At 56.2% G+C, this 21,155-nt stretch overlaps 1 protein-coding gene across 9 annotated transcripts in view; it reads right to left on the reverse strand.

Annotated features, from left to right (window-relative positions):
- ARID1B (AT-rich interaction domain 1B) overlaps positions 1 to 21,155 on the reverse strand; it is a 2,758,190-nt gene that overhangs the window by 444,777 nt on the left and 2,292,258 nt on the right. The gene's annotated exons all lie outside the window — the stretch shown is intronic.

Consider the following 21,155-nt stretch of genomic DNA (forward strand, 5'->3'; position numbering starts at 1 on the left):
ATGCATACCACGAAAGGGGGGTGAGGGGACCATGCATACCACGAAAGGGGGGTGAGGGGACCGTGCATACCAAGAAAGGGGGGTTAGGGAACCATGCATACAAGGAATAGGGGGTGAGGGGACCACGCATACCAGGATAGGGGGATGATGGGGCCACGTATACCAGGAAAGGGGGAGAAGGGGCCATGCATACCAGAATTGGGGGGTGAGGGGACCATGCATACCACAAAAGGGGGGTGAGGGGACCATGCATACCAGGAAAGGGGGGGTGAGGGGACCATGCATAACAGGAAAGGGGGGTGAGGGGACCACGCATACCAGGAAAGGGGGGTGAGATGACCACAAATACCATGAAAGGGGGGTGAGGGGACCATGCATACCATGAAAGGGGGGTGAGAGGACCATGCATACCACGAAAGGGGGGTGAGGGGACCAAGCATACCACGAAAGGAGGGTCGAGGGGACTATGCATACCATGAAAGGGGAGTGAGGGGACCATGCATACCAAGAAAGGGGGGTGAGGGGACCATGCATATCACGAAAGGGGGGTGAGGGGACCAAGCATACCAGGAAAGGGGGGTATGGGGACCACGCATACCAGGAAAGAGGGGTGAGGGGACCATGCATACCAGGAAAAGGGGGTGGGGGGGACCACGCATACCAGGATAGGGGGGTGACGGGACCACATATACCAGGAAAGGGGGAGAGGGGACCATGCATACCAGTATTGGGGGGTGAGGGGACCATGCATACCACGAAAGGGGGTGAGGGGACCATGTATACCACAAAAGGGGGGTATGGGGACCACGCATACCAGGAAAGGGGGGTGAGGGGACCATGCATACCAGGAAAAGGGGGTGGGGGGGACCACGCAAACCAGGATAGGGGGGTGAGGGGACCACATATACCAGGAAAGGGGGAAGAGGGGACCATGCATACCAGTATTGGGGGGTGAGGGGACCATGCATACCACGAAAGGGGGTGAGGGGACCATGTATACCACGAAAGGGGGGTGAGGGGATCATGCATACCATAAAAGGGGGGTGAGGGGACCATGCATACCACGAAAGGGGGGTGAAGGGACCATGCATACCAGGAAACGGAGGTGAGGGGACCACGCATACCAGGAAAGGGGGGTGAGGGGACCACACATACCACGAAAGGAGGGTGAGGGGACCATGCATACCACAAAAGGAGGGTCAGGGGACCATGCATACCGCGAAAGGAGGGTGAGGTGACCATGCATACCACAAAAGGAGGGTGAGGGGACCATGCATGCCACGAAAGGGGGGTGGGGGGCACCACGCATACCAGGATAGGGGGGTGAGGGGACCACATATACCAGGAAAGGAGGGAGAGGGGACCATGCATACCAGTATTGGGGGGTGAGGGGACCACAAATACCACGAAAGGAGGATGAGGGGACCATGCATACCACAAAGAAAGGGTGAGGGGACCATGCATACCACGAAAGGGGGGTGAGGGGACCATGCATACCACGAAAGGGGGGTGAGGGGACCGTGCATACCAAGAAAGGGGGGTTAGGGAACCATGCATACAAGGAATAGGGGGTGAGGGGACCACGCATACCAGGATAGGGGGATGATGGGGCCACGTATACCAGGAAAGGGGGAGAAGGGGCCATGCATACCAGAATTGGGGGGTGAGGGGACCATGCATACCACAAAAGGGGGGTGAGGGGACCATGCATACCAGGAAAGGGGGGGTGAGGGGACCATGCATAACAGGAAAGGGGGGTGAGGGGACCACGCATACCAGGAAAGGGGGGTGAGATGACCACAAATACCATGAAAGGGGGGTGAGGGGACCATGCATACCATGAAAGGGGGGTGAGAGGACCATGCATACCACGAAAGGGGGGTGAGGGGACCAAGCATACCACGAAAGGAGGGTCGAGGGGACTATGCATACCATGAAAGGGGAGTGAGGGGACCATGCATACCAAGAAAGGGGGGTGAGGGGACCATGCATACCAGGATTGGGGGGTGAGAGGACCATGCATACCAAGATTGGGGGGGTGAGTGGACCATGCATACCAAGAAAGGGGGGTGAAGGGACCATGCATACCACGAAAGGGGGGTGAGGGGACCATGCATACCATGAAAAGAGGATGATGGGACCATGCATATTACGAAAGGGGATGAGGGGACCATGTATACCACGAAAGGGGGGTGAGGGGACCATGCATACCACAAAAGGTGGGTGAGGGGACCATGTATACCATGAAAGGGGGGTGAGGGGACCATGCATACCAGGATTGGGGGTGAGAGGACCATGCATAACAGGATTGGGGGGTGAGAGGACCATGCATACCAAGATTGGGGGGTGAGAGGACCATGCATACTGTGAAAGGGGAGTGAGGGGACCATGCACACCACGAAAGGGGAGTGAGGAGACCATGCATACCACGAAAGGGGGGTGAGTGGACCATGCATACCACGAAAAGAGGGTGAGGGGACCATGCATACCACGAAAGGGGGATGAGGGGACCATGCATACCAGTATTGGGGGGTGATAGGACCATGCATACCACGAAAGGGGGTGAGTGGACCATGTATACCACAAAAAGGGGGAGAGGGGACTATGCATACCACGAAAGGGGGGTGAGGGGACCATGCATAAAACGAAAGGGGGGTGAGGGGGCCATGCATACCATGAAAAGAGGGTGATGGGACCATGCATACCAAGAAAGGGGGGTGAGGGGACCATGCATACCACTAAAGGGGGGTATGGGGACCGTGCATACCAGGAAAGGGGGCTTAAGGAACCACGCATACAAGGAATAGGGGGTGAGGGGACCATGCATACCAGGATAGGGGGGTGATGGGACCACATATACCAGGAAAGGGGGAGAGGGGACCATGCATACCAATATTGGGGGGTGAGGGGACCATGCATACCAGGAAAGGGGGGTGAGGGGACCATGCATACCAGGAAAGGGGGGTGAGTGGACCATGCATGCCACGAAAGGGGGGTGGGGGGCACCACGCATACCAGGATAGGGGGGTTAGGGGACCACATATACCAGGAAAGGGGGGAGAGGGGACCATGCATACCAGTATTGGGGGGTGAGGGGACCACAAATACCATGAAAGGAGGATGAGGGGACCATGCATACCACAAAAAAAGGGTGAAGGGACCATGCATACCACAAAAGGGGGGTGAGGGGACCATGCATACCACGAAAGGGGGGTGAGGGGACCGTGCATACCAAGAAAGGGGGGTTAGGGAACCATGCATACAAGGAATAGGGGGTGAAGGGACCACGCATACCAGGATAGGGGGATGATGGGGCCACGTATACCAGGAAATGGGGAGAAGGGACCATGCATACCAGTATTGAGGGGTGAGGGGACCATGCATACCACAAAAGGGGGGTGAGGGGACCATGCATACCAGGAAAGGGGGGGTGAGGGGACCATGCATAACAGGAAAGGGGGGTGAGGGGACCACGCATACCAGGAAAGGGGGGTGAGGGGACCACAAATACCATGAAAGGGGGGTGAGGGGACCATGCATACCATGAAAGGGGGGTGAGAGGACCATGCATACCACAAAAGGGGGGTGAGGGGACCATGCATACCACGAAAGGAGGGTCGAGGGGACTATGCATACCATGAAAGGGGAGTGAGGGGATCATGCATACCAAGAAAGGGGGGTGAGGGGACCATGCATACCAGGATTGGGGGGTGAGAGGACCATGCATACCAAGATTGGGGGGTGAGAGGACCATGCATACCGTGAAAGGGGAGTGAGGGGACCATGCACACCACGAAAGGGGAGGGAGGGGATCATGCATACCACGAAAAGGGGGGTGAGGGGACCATGCATACCACAAAAGGGGGATGAGGGAACCATGCATACCAGTATTGGGGGGTGATAGTACCATGCATACCACGAAAGGGGGGTGAGTGGACCATGCATACCAAGAAAGGGGGGTGAAGGGACCATGCATACCACGAAAGGGGGATGAGGAGACCATGCATACCATGAAAAGAGGATGATGGGACCATGCATATCACGAAAGGGGGGTGAGGGGACCATGCATACCACGAAAGGGGGGTGAGGGGACCATGCATACCATGAAAGGTGGGTGAGGGGACCATGTATACCATGAAAGGGGGGTGAGGGGACCATGCATATCAGGATTGGAGGGTGAGAGGACCATGCATAACAGGATTGGGGGGTGAGAGGACCATGCATACCAAGATTGGGGGGTGAGAGGACCATGCATACTGAGAAAGGGGAGTGAGGGGACCATGCACACCACGAAAGGGGAGTGAGGGGACCATGCATACCACGAAAGGGGGGTGAGTGGACCATGCATACCACGAAAAGAGGGTGAGGGGACCATGCATACAACGAAAGGGGGATGAGGGGACCATGCATACCAGTATTGGGGGGTGATAGGACCATGCATACCACGAAAGGAGGGTGAGTGGACCATGTATACCACAAAAAGGGGGAGAGGAGACTATGCATACCACGAAAGGGGGGTGAGGGGACCTTGCATACCACGAAAGGGGGGTGAGGGGGCCATGCATACCATGAAAAGAGGGTGATGGGACCATGCATACCACGAAAGGGGGGTGTTGGGACCATGCATACCACTAAAGGGGGGTATGGGGACCGTGCATACCAGGAAAGGGGGCTTAGGGAACTACGCATACAAGGAATAGGGGGTGAGGGGACCATGCATACCAGGATAGGGGGGTGATGGGACCACATATAACAGGAAAGGGGGAGAGGGGACCATGCATACCACTATTGGGGGGTGAGGGGACCATGCATACCACGAAAGGGGAGTGAGGGGACCATGCATACCAGGAAAGGTGGGTGAGGGGACCATGCATACCAGGAAAGGGGGGTGAGGGGACCACGCATACCAGGAAAGGGAGGTGAGGGGACCATGCATAACATGAAAGGGGGGTGAGGGGACCATGCATACCACGCAAAAGGGGGGTTAGGGGACCATGCATACCACAAAAGGGGGGTGAGGGGATCATGCATACCACAAAAAGTGGGTGAGGGGACCATGCATACCATGAAAGAGGAGTGAGGGGACCATGCATACCACAAAAGGTAGGGTGAGGGGACCATGCATACCATGAAAGGGGGGTGAGGGGACCATACATACCAGGATTGAGGGGTGAGGGGACCATGCATACCAGGATTGGGGGGTGAGAGGACCATGCATACCAGGATTGGGGAGTGAGAGGACCATGCATACCAAGATTTGGGGGTGAAAGGACCATGCATACCGTGAAAGGGGGGTGAGGGGACCGCTCATACCAGGAAAGGGGGGTGAGGGCACCACGAATACCAGGAAAAGGGGGTGAGGGGACCACGCATACCAGGATAGGGGGGTGATGGGACCACGTATACCAGGAATGGGAGAGAGGGGACCATGTATACCAGGAAAGGGGGGTGAGGGGACCATGCATACCAGGATTGGGGGGTGAGAGGACCATGCATACCAGGATTGGGGGGTGAGAGGACCATGCATACCAGGATTGGGGGATGAGAGGACCATGCATACCAGGATTGGGGGGTGAGAGGACCATGCATACCGGGATTGGGGGGTGAGAGGACCATATATACCAGGATTGGGGGGTGAGGGGACCATGCATACCAGGATTGGGGGGTGAAAGGACCATGCATACCGTGAAAGGGGAGTGAGGGACCATGCATACCACGAAAGGGGAGTGAGGGACCATGCATACCACGAAAGGGGAGTGAGGGGACCATGCATACCACGAAAGAGGGGTGAGGGGACCATGCATACCACGAAAGGGGGTGAGAGGACCATGCATACCATGAAAGGGAGATGAGGGGACCATGTATACCACGAAAGGGGGGTGAGGGGACCATGCATACCAGGAAAATGGGGTTGAGGGGACCATGTATGCTAGGATTGGGGGGTGAGGGGACCATGCATACCAGTATTGGGTGGTGATGGGACCATGCATACCACGACAGGGGGGTGAGGGGACCATGTATACCATGAAAGGGGGGTGAGGGGACTATGCATACCACGAAAGGGGGGTGAGGGAACCACGCATACAAGGAAAAGGGGGTGAGGGGACCACGCACACCAGGATAGGGGGGTGATGGGACCACGTATACCAGGAAAGGGGGTTGGGGGGACCATGCATACCAGGAAAGGGGGGTGAGGGGACCACACATACCATGAAAGGGGGGTGAGGGGACTATGCATACCATGAAAGGGGGGTGAGGGGATCATGCATACCACAAAAAGTGGGTGAGGGGACTATGGATACCATGAAAGAGGAGTGAGGGGACCATGCATACCACAAAAGGAGGGTGAGGGGACCATGCATACCATGAAAGGGGAGTGAGGGGACCATGCACACCACGAAAGGGGAGTGAAGGTACCATGCATACCATGAAAGGGGAGTGAGGGGACCATGCATATCACGAAAGGAGGGTCGAGGGGACCATGCATACCATGAAAGGGGAGTGAGGGGACCATGCATACCACGAAAGGGGAGTGAGGCGACCATGTATAACATGAAAGGGGGGTGATGGGACCATGCATACCATGAAAGAGGGGTGAGGGGACCATGCATACCACGAAAGGTGGGTGAGGGGACCATGTATACCATGAAAGGGGGGTGAGGGGACCATGCATACCATGAAAGGAGGGTCGAAGGGACCATGCATACCATGAAAGGGGAGTGAGGGGACCATGCATACCACGAAAGGGGAGTGAGGCGACCATGCATTCCATGAAAGTGGGGTGAGGGGACCATGCATACCACGAAAGGTGGGTGAGGGGACCATGTATACCATGAAAGGGGGGTGAGGGGACCATGCATACCAGGATTGGGGGGTGAGAGGACCATGCATACCAGGATTGGGGGGTGAGAGGACCATGCATACCAAGATTGGGGGGTGAGAGGACCATGCATACCGTGAAAGGGGAGTGAGGGGACTATGCACACCACGAAAGGGGAGTGAGGGGACCATGCATACCACGAAAGGGGGGTGATTGGACCATGCATACCACGAAAAGAGGGTGAGGGGACCATGCATACCACGAAAGGGGGATGAGGGGACCATGTATATCAGTATTGGGGGGTGATAGTACCATGCATACCACGAAAGGGGGGTGAGTGGACCATGTATACCACGGAAGAGGGGTGAGGGGACCATGCATACCACGAAAGGGGGTGAGGGGACCATGCATACCACGAAAGGGGGGTATGGGGACCGTGCATACCAGGAATGGGGGGTTAGGGAACCACGCATACAAGGAATAGGGCGTGAGGGGACCATGCATACCAGGATAGGGGGGTGATGGGACCACGTTTACCAGGAAAGGGGGAGAGGGGACCATGCATACCAGTATTGGGGGGTGAGGGGACCATGCATACCACGAAAGGGGGGTGAGGGGACCATGCATACCAGGAAAGGGGAGTGAGGGGACCATGCATACCATGAAAGGGGAGTGAGGGGACCATGCATACCACGAAATGGGGGTTGAAAGGACCATGCATACCACGAAAAGAGGGTGAGGGGACCATGCATACCACGAAAGGGGGGTGAGGGGACCATGCATACCAGTATTGGGGGGTGATGGGACCATGCATACCACAAAAGGGGGGTGAGGGGACCATGCATACCACGAAAGGGGGGTGAGGGGACCATGCATACCAGGATACAGGGGTGACGGGACCACGTATACCAGGAAAAGGGGAGAGGGGACCATGCATACCAGTATTAGGGGGTGAGGAGACCATGCATACCACGAAAGGGGGGTGAGGGGACCATGCATACCACGAAAGGGGGGTGAGGGGACCATGCATACCAGGAAAGGGGGGTGAGGGGACCATGTATACCAGGAAAGGGGCGTGAGGGGACCACGCATACCATGAAAGGGGGGTGAGGGGACCATGCATACCATGAAAGGGGGGTGAGGGGACCATGCCTACCATGAAAGGGGGTGAGGGGACCATGCATACCACAAAAGGAGGGTGAGGGGATCATGCATACCACGAAAGGTGGGTGAGGGGACCATGTATACCATGAAAGGGGGGTGAGGGGACCATGCATACCAGGTTTGGGGGGTGAGAGGACCATGCATAACAGGATTGGGGGGTGAGAGGACCATGCATACCACGAAAGGGGAGTGAGGGGACCATGCATACCACGAAAGGGGGGTGAGTGGACCATGCATACCACGAAAAGAGGGTGAGGGGACCATGCATACCACGAAAGGGGGATGAGGGGACCATACATACCAGTATTGGGGGGTGATAGGACGATGCATACCACGAAAGGGGGGGTGAGTGGACCATGTATACCACAAAAAGGGGGACAGGGGACTATGCATACCACGAAAGGGGGGTGAGGGGACCATGCATACCACGAAAGGGGGGTGAGGGGGCCATGCATACCATGAAAAGAGGGTGATGGGACCATGCATACAACGAAAGGGGGGTGAGGGGACCATGCATACCACGAAAGGGGGGTATGGGGACCGTGCATACCAGGAAAGGGGGCTTAGGGAACCACGCATACAAGGAATAGGGGGTGAGGGGACCATGCATACCAGTATTGGGGTGTGAGCGGACCATGCATACCACGAAAGGGGGGTGAGGGGACCATGCATACCATGAAAGGGGGGTGAGGGGACCATGCATACCAGGAAAGGGGGGTGAGGTGACCACGCATACCAGGAAAGGGAGGTGAGGGGACCATGCATAACATGAAAGGGGAGTGAGGGGACCATGCATACCACGCGAAAGGGGGGTTAGGAGACCATGCATACCACAAAAGGGGGGTGAGGGGATCATGCATACCACAAAAAGTGGGTGAGGGGACCATGCATACCATGAAAGAGTTGTGAGGGGACCATGCATACCACAAAAGGTAGTGTGAGGGGACCATGCATACCATGAAAGGGGGGTGAGGGGACCATACATACCAGGATTGAGGGGTGAGAGGACCATGCATACCAGGATTGGGGGGTGAGAGGACCATGCATACAGGATTGGGGAGTGAGATGACCATGCATACCAAGATTTGGGGGTGAAAGGACCATGCATACTGTGAAAGGGGAGTGAGGGGACCATGCATACCATGAAAGGGGGGTGAGGGGACCATGCATACCACGAAAGGGGGTGAGGGGACCATGCATACCATGAAAGGGGGGTGAGGGGACCATGTATACCACGAAAGGGGGGTGAGGGGACCATGCATACCACGAAAATGGGGTTGAGGGGACCATGTATATCTGGATTGTGGGGTGAGAGGCCATGCATACCAGGATTGGGGGTGAGGGCACCATGTATACTATGATTGGGGGGTGAAGGGACCATGCATACCAGTATTGGGGGGTGATGGGACCATGCATACCACGAAAGGGGGGTGAGGGGACCATGTATACCATGAAAGGGGGGTGAGGGGACTATGCATATCACGAAAGGGGGGTGAGGGGTTCATGCATACCACGAAAGGGGGGTATGGGGACCGCGCATACCAGGAAAGGGGGGGTGAGGGAACCACGCATACCAGGAAAAGGGGGTGAGGGGACCACGCATACCAGGATAGGGGGGTGATGGGACCACGTATACCAGGAATGGGGGAGAGGGGACCATGCATACCAGGAAAGGGGGGTGAGGGGACCATGCATACCAGGATTGGGGGGTGAGAGGACCATGCATACCAGGATTGGGGGGTGAGAGGACCATGCATACCAGGATTGGGGGATGAGAGGACTATGCATACCAGGATTGGGTGTGAGAGTACCATGCATACTGGGATTGGGGGGTGAGAGGACCATGCATACCATGAAAGGGGGGTGAGGGGACCATGTATACCACGAAAGGGGGGTGAGGGGACCATGCATACCACGAAAATGGGGTTGAGGGGACCATGTATATCTGGATTGTGGGCTGAGAGGCCATGCATACCAGGATTGGGGGTGAGGGCACCATGTATACTAGGATTGGGGGGTGAGGGGACCATGCATACCAGTATTGGGTGGTGATGGGACCATGCATACCATGAAAGGGGGGTGAGGGGACCATGTATACCATGAAAGGGGGGTGAGGGGACTATGCATACCACGAAAGGGGGGTGAGGGGTCCATGCATACCACGAAAGGGGGGTATGGGGACCGCGCATACCAGGAAAGGGGGGTGAGGGAACCACGCATACCAGGAAAAGGGGGTGAGGGGACCACGCATACCAGGATAGGGGGGTGATAGGACCACGTATACCAGGAAAGGGGGGTGGGGGGACCATGCATAACATGAAAGGGGGGTGAGGGGACCACACATAACATGAAAGGGGGGTGAGGGGACCATGCATACCATGAAAGGGGGGTGAGAGGACCATGCATACCACGAAAGGGGGGTGAGGGGATCATGCATACCATAAAAAGTGGGTGAGGGGACCATGGATACCATGAAAGAGGAGTGAGGGGAAAATGCATACCACAAAAGGAGGGTGAGGGGACCATGCATACCACAAAAGGGGAGTGAGGGGACCATGCACACCACGAAAGGGAAGTGAAGGTACCATGCATACCATGAAAGGGTAGTGAGGGGACGATGCATATCGTGAAAGGAGGGTCGAGGGGACCATGCATTCCATGAAAGGGGAGTGAGGGGACCATGCATACCACGAAAGGGGAGTGAGGCGACCATGTATACCATGAAAGGGGGGTGAGGGGACCATGCATACCATGAAAGGGGGGTGAGGGGACCATGCATACCACGAAAGGTGGTTGAGGGGACCATGTATACCATGAAAGTGGGTGAGGGGACCATGCATACCACGAAAGGAGGGTCGAGGGGACCATTCATACCATGAAAGGGGAGTGAGGGGACCATGCATACCACGAAAGGGGAGTGAGGCGACCATGCATACCATGAAAGGGGGGTGAGGGGACCATGCATACCACGAAAGGTGGGTGAGGGGACCATGTATACCATGAAAGGGGGGTGAGGGTACCATGCATACCAGGATTGGGGGGTGAGAGGACCATGCATACCAGGATTGGGGGGTGAGAGGACCATGCATACCAAGATTGGGGGGTGAGAGGACCATGCATACCGTGAAAGGGGAGTGAGGGGACCATGCATACCACGAAAGGGGGGTTAGGGGACCATGCATACCACGAAAGGGGGGTGAGGGGACCATGTATACCATGAAAGGGAGGGTGAGGGGACTGCATACCACGAAAGGGGGGTGAGGGGACCATGCATACCACTAAAGGGGGGTATGGGGACCGTGCATACCAGGAATGGGGGGTTAGGGAACCACGCATACAAGGCATAGGGGGTGAGGGGACCATGCATACCAGGATAGGGGGGTGATGGGACCACGTTTACCAGGAAAGGGGGAGAGGGGACCATGCATACCAGTATTGGGGGGTGAGGGGACCATGCATACCACGAAAGAGGGGTGAGGGGACCATGCATACCAGGAAAGGGGAGTGAGGGGACCATGCATACCATGAAAGGGGAGTGAGGGGACCATGCATACCACGAAATGGGGGTGAGAGGACCATGCATACCACGAAAAGAGGGTGAGGGGACCATACATACCACGAAAGGGGGGTGAGGGGACCATGCATACCAGTATTGGGGGGTGATGGGACCATGCATACCACAAAACGGGGGTGAGGGGACCATGCATACCACGAAAGGGGGGGTGAGGGGACCATGCATACCAGGATACAGGGGTGACGGGACCACGTATACCAGGAAAGGGGGAGAGGGGACCATGCATACCAGTATTGGGGGGTGAGGAGACCATGCATACCACGAAAGGGGGGTGAGGGGACCATGCATACCAGGAAAGGGGGGCGAGGGGACCATGCATACCAGGAAAGGGGGGTGAGGGGACCACGCATACCTTGAAAGGGGGGTGAGGGGACCATGCATACCATGAAAGGGGGGTGAGGGGACCATGCATACCACAAAAGGAGGGTGAGGGGACCATGCATACCACGAAAGGGGAGTGAGGGGACCATGTACACCACGAAAGGGGAATGAAGGTACTATGCATACCATGAAATTGGAGTGAGGAAACCATGCATACCACGAAAGGAGGGTCGAGGGGACCATGCATACCATGAAAGGGGAGTGAGGGGACCATGCATATCACGAAAGAGGGGTGAGGGGACCATGCATACCACGAAAGGGGGGTGAGGGGACCATGCATACCACGAAAGGTGGGTGAGTGGACCATGTATACCATGAAAGGGGGGTGAGGGGACCATGCATACCAGGATTGGGGGGTGAGAGGACCATGCATACCAGGATTGGGGGGTGAGAGGACCATGCATACCTGGATTGGGGGGTGAGAGGACCACGCATACCGGGATTTGGGGGTGAGAGGACCATACATACCAGGATTAGGGGGTGAGGGGACCATGCAAACCAGGATTGGAGGGGGTGAGAGGACCATGCATACCAAGATTGGGGGGTGAGAGGAACATGCATACCGTGAAAGGGGAGTGAGGGGACCATGCATACCACGAAAGGGGAGTGAGGGGACCATGCATACCACGAAAGGGGGGTGAGGGGACCATGCATACCACGAAAGGGGTTGAGGGGACCATGCATACCATGAAAGGGGGGTGAGGGGTCCATGCATACCACGAAAGGGGGGTGTGGGGACCGCGCATACTAGGAAAGGGGGGTGAGGGAACCATGCATACCAGGAAAAGGGGGTGAGCGAACCACGCATACCAGGATAGGGGGTTGATGGGACCACGTATACCAGGAATGGGGGTGAGGGGACCATGCATACCACGAAAGCGGGGTGAGGGGACCATGCATACCAGGAAAGGGGGGTGAGGGGACCACGCATACCAGGAAAGGGGGGTGAGGGGACCACACATACCATGAAAGGGGGGTGAGGGGACCACGCATACCATGAAAGGGGGGTGAGGGGACCATGCATAACATGAAAGGGGGGTGAGGGGACCATGCATACCACGAAAGGGGGGTGAGGGGATCATGCATACCACAAAAAGTGGGTGAGGGGACCATGGATACCATGAAAGAGGAGTGAGGGGACCATGCATACCATGAAAGGGGAGTGAGGGGACCATGCACACCATGAAAGGGGAGTGAGGCGACCATGCATACCACGAAAGGGGGGCGAGGGGACCATGCATACCACGAAAGGGGGGTGAGGGGACCATGCATACCATGAAAGGTGGGTGAGGGGACCATGTATACCATGAAAGGGGGTGAGGGGACCATGCATACCAGGATTGGGTGGTGAGAGGACCATGCATACCAGGATTGGGGGGTGAGAGGACCATGCACACCAGGATTAGGGGGTGAGAGGACCATACATACCAGGATTGGGGGGTGAGGGGCATACTAGGATTAGGGGGTGAGAGGACTATGCATACCAAGATTGGGGGTGAGAGGACCATGCATACCGTGAAAGGGGAGTGAGGGGACCATGCATACCACGAAAGGGGAGTGAGGGGACCATGCATACCACAAAAGGAGGGTGAGGGGACCATGCATACCATGAAAGGGTAGTGAGGGGACCATGCACACCACAAAAGGGGAGTGAAGGTACCATGCATACCATGAAAGGGGAGTGAGGGGACCATGCACATCACGAAAGGGGAGTGAGGCGACCATGTATACCATGAAAGGGGGGTGAGGGGACCATGCATACCATGAAAGGGGGGTGAGGGGACCATGCATACCACGAAAGGTGGGTGAGGGGACCATGTATACCATGAAAGGGGGGTGAGGGGACCATGCATACCAGGATTGGGTGGTGAGAGGACCATGCATACCAGGATTAAGGGGTTAAGAGGACCATGCATACCAGGATTGGGGGGTGAGAGGACCATACATACCAGGATTGGAGGGTGAGGGGAATACCAGGATTGGGGGGTGAGAGGACTATGTATACCAAGATTGGGGGGTTTGAGGACCATGCATACCATGAAAGGGGAGTGAGTGGACCATGCATTCCACGAAAGGGTGGTGAAGGGACCATGCATACCACGAAAGGGGGTGAGGAGACCATGTATACCACAAAAGGGGGTGAGGGGACCATGCATACCACGAAAATGGGGGTGAGGGGACCATGTATATCTGGATAGTGGGGTGAGAGGCCATGTATACCAGGATTGGGGGTGAGGGCACCATGTATACTAGGATTTGGGGGGGTGAGAGGACCATGCATACCAGAACTGGGGGGTGAGAGGACCATGCATACCAGGATTGGGGGGTGAGAGGACCATGCATACCAGGATTGGGGGGGTGAGGGGACCATGCATACCAGGATTGGGGGGTGAGAGGGCCATGCATACCAAGATTGGGGGGTGAGAGGACCATGCATACCGTGAAAGGGGAGTGAGGGGACCATGCTTACCACGAAAGGGGAGTGAGGGGACCATGCATACCACGAAAGGGGGGTGAGGGGACCATGTATACCATGAAAGGGGAGTGAGGGGACCATGCATACCACAAAAAGGTGGGTGAGGGGACCATGTATATCTGGATTGTGGGGTGAGAGGACATGCATACCAGGATTGGGGGTGAGGGCACCATGTATACTAGGATTGGGGGGTGAGTGGACCATGCATACCAGGATTGGAGGGTGACAGGACCATGCATACCAGGATTGGGTTTTGAGGGAAAACATGCATACCAGGATTTGGGGCGAGGGGACCATGCACACCAGGATTCAGGGGTAAGAAGACCATGCATACCGTGAAAGGGGAGTGAGGGGACCATGCATACCACAAAAGGGGAGTGAGGGGACCATGCATACCACAAAAGGGGGGTGAGGGGACCATGCATAGCACAAAAGGTGGGTGAGGGGACCATGCATAACACAAAAGGGGTGTGATGGGACCATGTATACCACGAAAGGGGGGTGAGGGGACCATGCATACCACGAAAATGGGGGTGAGGGGACCATGTATATCTGGATTGTGGGGTGAGAGGCCATGCCTACCAGGATTGGGGGTGAGGGCACCATGTATACTAGTATTGGGGGTGGAGGGGACCATGCATATCAGGATTGGGGGTCAGAGGACCATGCATACCAGGATTGGGGGGTGGGAGAACCATGCATACCAGGATTGGGGGGTGAGAGGACCATGAATACCAAGATTGGGGGGTGAGGGTATCATGCATACCAGGATTGGGGGGTGAGAGGACCATGCATACCAGTATTGGGGGGTGAGGGGACCATGCATACCACGAAAGGGGGGTGAGGGGACCATGCATACCATGAAAGGGGGGTGAGGGGACCATGTATTTCTGGATTGTGGGGTGAGAGGACATGCATACCAGGATTGGGGGTGAGGGCACCATGTATACTAGGATTGGGGGGTGAGGAGACCATGTATACCAGGATTGGGGGGTGAGAGGACCATGCATACCAGGATTGGGTGGTGAGAGGAAGCATGAAAACCAGGATTGGGGGCGAGGGGACCATGCATACCAGGATTGGGGGGTAAGAAGACCATGCATACCAGGATAGGGGGCGTGAGAGGACCATGCATACCAGGATAGGGGGGGTGAGGGGACCATGCATGCCAGGATTTGGGGGTGAGGGGACCATGCAGTCCAGGATTTGGGGGTGAGAGGACCATGCACACCAGGATTAGGGGGTGAGAGGACCATACATACCAGGATTGGGGGGTGAGGGGCATACCAGGATTAGGGGGTGAGAGGACTATGCATACCAAGATTGGGGGGTGAGAGGACCATGCATACCGTGAAAGGGGAGTGAGGGGACCATGCATACCACGAAAGGGGAGTGAGGGGACCATGCATACCATGAAAGGGGGGTGAGGGGACCATGCATACCACAAAAAGTGGGTGAGGGGAATATGGATACCATGAAAGAGGAGTGAGGGGACCATGCATACCACAAAAGGAGGGTGAGGGGACCATGCATACCATGAAAGGGGAGTGAGGGGACCATGCACACCACGAAAGGGGAGTGAAGGTACCATGCATACCATGAAAGGGGAGTGAGGGGACCATGCATATCACGAAAGGAGGGTCGAGGGGACTATGCATACCATGAAAGGGGAGTGAGGAGACCATGCATACCACGAAAGGGGAGTGAGGCGACCATGTTTACCATGAAAGGGGGGTGAGGGGACCATGCATACCATGAAAGAGGGTGAGGGGACCATGCATACTACGAAAGGTGGGTGAGGGGACAATGTATACCATGAAAGGGGGGTGAAGGGACCATGCATACCAGGATTGGGTGGTGAGAGGACCATGCATACCAGGATTAAGGGGTTAAGAGGACCATGCATACCAGGATTGGGGGGTGAGAGGACCATACATGCCAGGATTGGGGGGTGAGGGGCATACCAGGATTGGGGGGTGAGAGGACTATGCATACCAAGATTGGGGGGTTTGAGGACCATGCATACCATGAAAGGGGAGTGAGGGGACCATGCGTACCACGAAAGGGGAGTGAGGGGACCATGCATACCACGAAAGGGGGTGAGGAGACCATGTATACCACGAAAGGAGGGGGAGCGGACCATGCATACCACGAAAATGGGGGTGAGGGGACCATGTATATCTGGATAGTGGGGTGAGAGGCCATGTATACCAGGATTGGGGGTGAGGGCACCATGTATACTAGGATTTGGGGGGTGAGAGGACCATGCATACCAGGATTGGGGGGTGAGAGGACCATGCATACCAGGATTGGGGGGTGAGAGGACCATGCATAACAGGATTGGGGGGGTGAGGGGACCATGCATACCAGGATTGGGGGGTGAGAGGGCCATGCATACCAAGATTGGGGGGTGAGAAGACCATGCATACCGTGAAAGGGGAGTGAGGGGAGCATGCTTACCACAAAAGCGGAGTGAGGGGACCATGCATACCACGAAAGGGGGGTGAGGGGACCATGTATACCATGAAAGGAGGGTGAGGGGACCATGCATACCACAAAAAGGTGGGTGAGGGGACCATGTATATATGGATTGTGGGGTGAGAGGACATGCATACCAGGATTGGGGGTGAGGGCACCATGTATACTAGGATTGGGGGGTGAGTGGACCATGCATACCAGGATTGGAGGGTGAGAGGACCATGCATACCAGGATTGGGGGGTGGGAGGACCATGCATACCAGGATTGGGGGGTGAGAGGACCATGCATACCAAGATTGGGGGGTGAGGGTATCATGCATACCAGGATTGGGGGGTGAGAGGACCATGCATACCAGTATTGGGGGGTGAGGGGACCATGCATACCACGAAAGGGGGGTGAGGGGACCATGCATACCATGAAAGGGGGGTGAGGGGACCATGTATTTCTGGATTGTGGGGTGAGAGGACATGCATACCAGGATTGGGGGTGAGGGCACCATGTATACTAGGATTGGGGGGTGAGGAGACCATGTATACCAGGATTGGGGGGTGAGAGGACCATGCACACCAGGATTGGGTGGTGAGAGGAAGCATGAAAACCAGGATTCGGGGCGAGGGGACCATGCATACCAGGATTGGGGGGTAAGAAGACCATGCATACCAGGATAGGGGGAGTGAGAGGACCATGCATACCAGGATAGGGGGGGTGAGGGGACCATGCATACCAGGATTTGGGGGTGAGGGGACCATGCAGTCCAGGATTTGGGGGTGAGAGGACCATGCACACCAGGATTAGGGGGTGAGAGGACCATACATACCAGGATTGGGGGGTGAGGGGCATACCAGGATTAGGGGGTGAGAGGACTATGCATACCAAGATTGGGGGGTGAGAGGACCATGCATACCGTGAAAGGGGAGTGAGGGGACCATGCATACCACGAAAGGGGAGTGAGGGGACCATGCATACCACGAAAGGGGGGTGAGGGGACCATGCATACCACAAAAAGTGGGTGAGGGGAATATGGATACCATGAAAGAGGAGTGAGGGGACCATGCATACCACAAAAGGAGGGTGAGGAGACCATGCATACCATGAAAGGGGAGTGAGGGGACCATGCACACCACGAAAGGGGAGTGAAGGTACCATGCATACCATGAAAGGGGAGTGAGGGGACCATGCATATCACGAAAGGAGGGTCGAGGGGACCATGCATACCATGAAAGGGGAGTGAGGAGACCATGCATACCACGAAAGGGGAGTGAGGCGACCATGTATACCATGAAAGGGGGGTGAGGGGACCATGCATACCATGAAAGAGTGTGAGGGGACCATGCATACTACGAAAGGTGGGTGAGGGGACCATGTATACCATGAAAGGGGGGTGAAGGGACCATGCATACCAGGATTGGGTGGTGAGAGGACCATGCATACCAGGATTAAGGGGTTAAGAGGACCATGCATACCAGGATTGGGGGGTGAGAGGACCATACATGCCAGGATTGGGGGGTGAGGGGCATACCAGGATTGGGGGGTGAGAGGACTATGCATACCAAGATTGGGGGGTTTGAGGACCATGCATACCATGAAAGGGGAGTGAGGGGACCATGCGTACCACGAAAGGGGAGTGAGGGGACCATGCATACCACGAAAGGGGGTGAGGAGACCATGTATACCACGAAAGGAGAGGGAGCGGACCATGCATACCACAAAAATGGGGGTGAGGGGACCATGTATATCTGGATAGTGGGGTGAGAGGCCATGTATACCAGGATTGGGGGTGAGGGCACCATGTATACTAGGATTTGGGGGGTGAGAGGACCATGCATACCAGGATTGGGGGGGGAGAGGACCATGCATACCAGGATTGGGGGGTGAGAGGACCATGCATAACAGGATTGGGGGGGTGAGGGGACCATGCATACCAGGATTGGGGGGTGAGAGGCCATGCATACCAAGATTGGGGGGTGAGAGGACCATGCATACCGTGAAAGGGGAGTGAGGGGAGCATGCTTACCACAAAAGGGGAGTGAGGGGACCATGCATACCACGAAAGGGGGGTGAGGGGACCATGTATACCATGAAAGGGGTGTGAGGGGACCATGCATACCACAAAAAGGTGGGTGAGGGGACCATGTATATATGGATTGTGCGGTGAGAGGACATGCATACCAGGATTGGGGGTGAGAGCACCATGTATACTAGGATTGGGGGGTGAGTGGACCATGCATACCAGGATTGGAGGGTGAGAGGACCATGCATACCAGGATTGGGGGGTGGGAGGACCATGCATACCAGGATTGGGGGTGAGAGGACCATGCATACCAAGATTGTGGGGTGAGGGTATCATGCATACCAGGATTGGGGGGTGAGAGGACCATGCATACCAGTATTGGGGGGTGAGGGGACCATGCATACCACGAAAGGGGGGTGAGGGGACCATGCATACCATGAAAGGGGGGTGAGGGGACCATGTATTTCTGGATTGTGGGGTGAGAGGACATGCATACCAGGATTGGGGGTGAGGGCACCATGTATACTAGGATTGGGGGGTGAGTAGACCATGTATACCAGAATTGGGGGGTGAGAGGACCATGCATACCAGGATTGGGTGGTGAGAGGAAGCATGAAAACCAGGATTGGGGGCGAGGGGACCATGCATACCAGGATTGGGGGGTAAGAAGACCATGCATACCAGGATAGGGGGCGTGAGAGGACCATGCATACCAGGATAGGGGGGGGTGAGGGGACCATGCATACCAGGATTTGGGGGTGAGGGGACCATGCAGTCCAGGATTTGGGGGTGAGAGGACCATGCACACCAGGATTAGGGGGTGAGAGGACCATACATACCAGGATTGGGGGGTGAGGGGCATACCAGGATTAGGGGGTGAGAGGACTATGCATACCAAGATTGGGGGGTGAGAGGACCATGCATACCGTGAAAGGGGAGTGAGGGGACCATGCATACCACGAAAGGGGAGTGAGGGGACCATGCATACCACGAAAGGGGGGTGAGGGGACCATGCATACCACAAAAAGTGGGTGAGGGGAATATGGATACCATGAAAGAGGAGTGAGGGGACCATGCATACCACAAAAGGAGGGTGAGGGGACCATGCATACCATGAAAGGGGAGTGAGGGGACCATGCACACCACGAAAGGGGAGTGAAGGTACCATGCATACCATGAAAGGGGAGTGAGGGGACCATGCATATCACGAAAGGAGGGTCGAGGGGACCATGCATACCATGAAAGGGGAGTGAGGAGACCATGCATACCACGAAAGGGGAGTGAGGCGACCATGTATACCATGAAAGGGGGGTGAGGGGACCATGCATACCATGAAAGGGGGGTGAGGGGACCATGCATACCATGAAAGGTGGGTGAGGGGACCATGTATACCATGAAAGGGGGGTGAAGGGACCATGCATACCAGGATTGGGTGGTGAGAGGACCATGCATACCAGGATTAAGGGGTTAAGAGGACCATGCATACCAGGATTGAGGGGTGAGAGGACCATACACACCAGGATTGGGGGGTGAGGGGCATACCAGGATTGGGGGGTGAGAGGACTATGCATACCAAGATTGGGGGGTTTGAGGACCATGCATACCATGAAAGGGGAGTGAGGGGACCATGCATACCACGAAAGGGGAGTGAGGGGACCATGCATACCACGAAAGGGGGTGAGGAGACCATGTATACCACGAAAGGAGGGGGAGCGGACCATGCATACCACGAAAATGGGGGTGAGGGGACCATGTATATCTGGATAGTGGGGTAAGAGGCCATGTATACCAGGATTGGGGGTGAGGGCACCATGTCTACTAGGATTTGGGGGGTGAGAGGACCATGCATACCAGGATTGGGGGGTGAGAGGACCATGCATACCAGGATTGGGGGGTGAGAGGACCATGCATAACAGAATTGGGGGGGTGAGGGGACCATGCATACCAGGATTGGGGGGTGAGAGGGCCATGCATACCAAGATTGGGGGGTGAGAGGACCATGCATACCGTGAAAGGGGAGTGAGGGGACCATGCTTACCACAAAAGGGGAGTGAGTGGACCATGCATACCACGAAAGGGGTGTGAGGGGACCATGTATACCATGAAAGGGGGGTGAGGGGACCATGCATACCACAAAAAGGTTGGTGAGGGGACCATGTATATCTGGATTGTGGGGTGAGAGGACATGCATACCAGGATTGGGGGTGAGGGCACCATGTATACTAGGATTGGGGGGTGAGTGGAGCATGC

The sequence above is a fragment of the Dendrobates tinctorius genome, unplaced genomic scaffold (genome assembly GCF_039654945.1).
Source record: "Dendrobates tinctorius isolate UK_male_01 unplaced genomic scaffold, ASM3965494v1 ptg000087l, whole genome shotgun sequence".
NCBI classification, from domain to species: domain Eukaryota; kingdom Metazoa; phylum Chordata; class Amphibia; order Anura; family Dendrobatidae; genus Dendrobates; species Dendrobates tinctorius.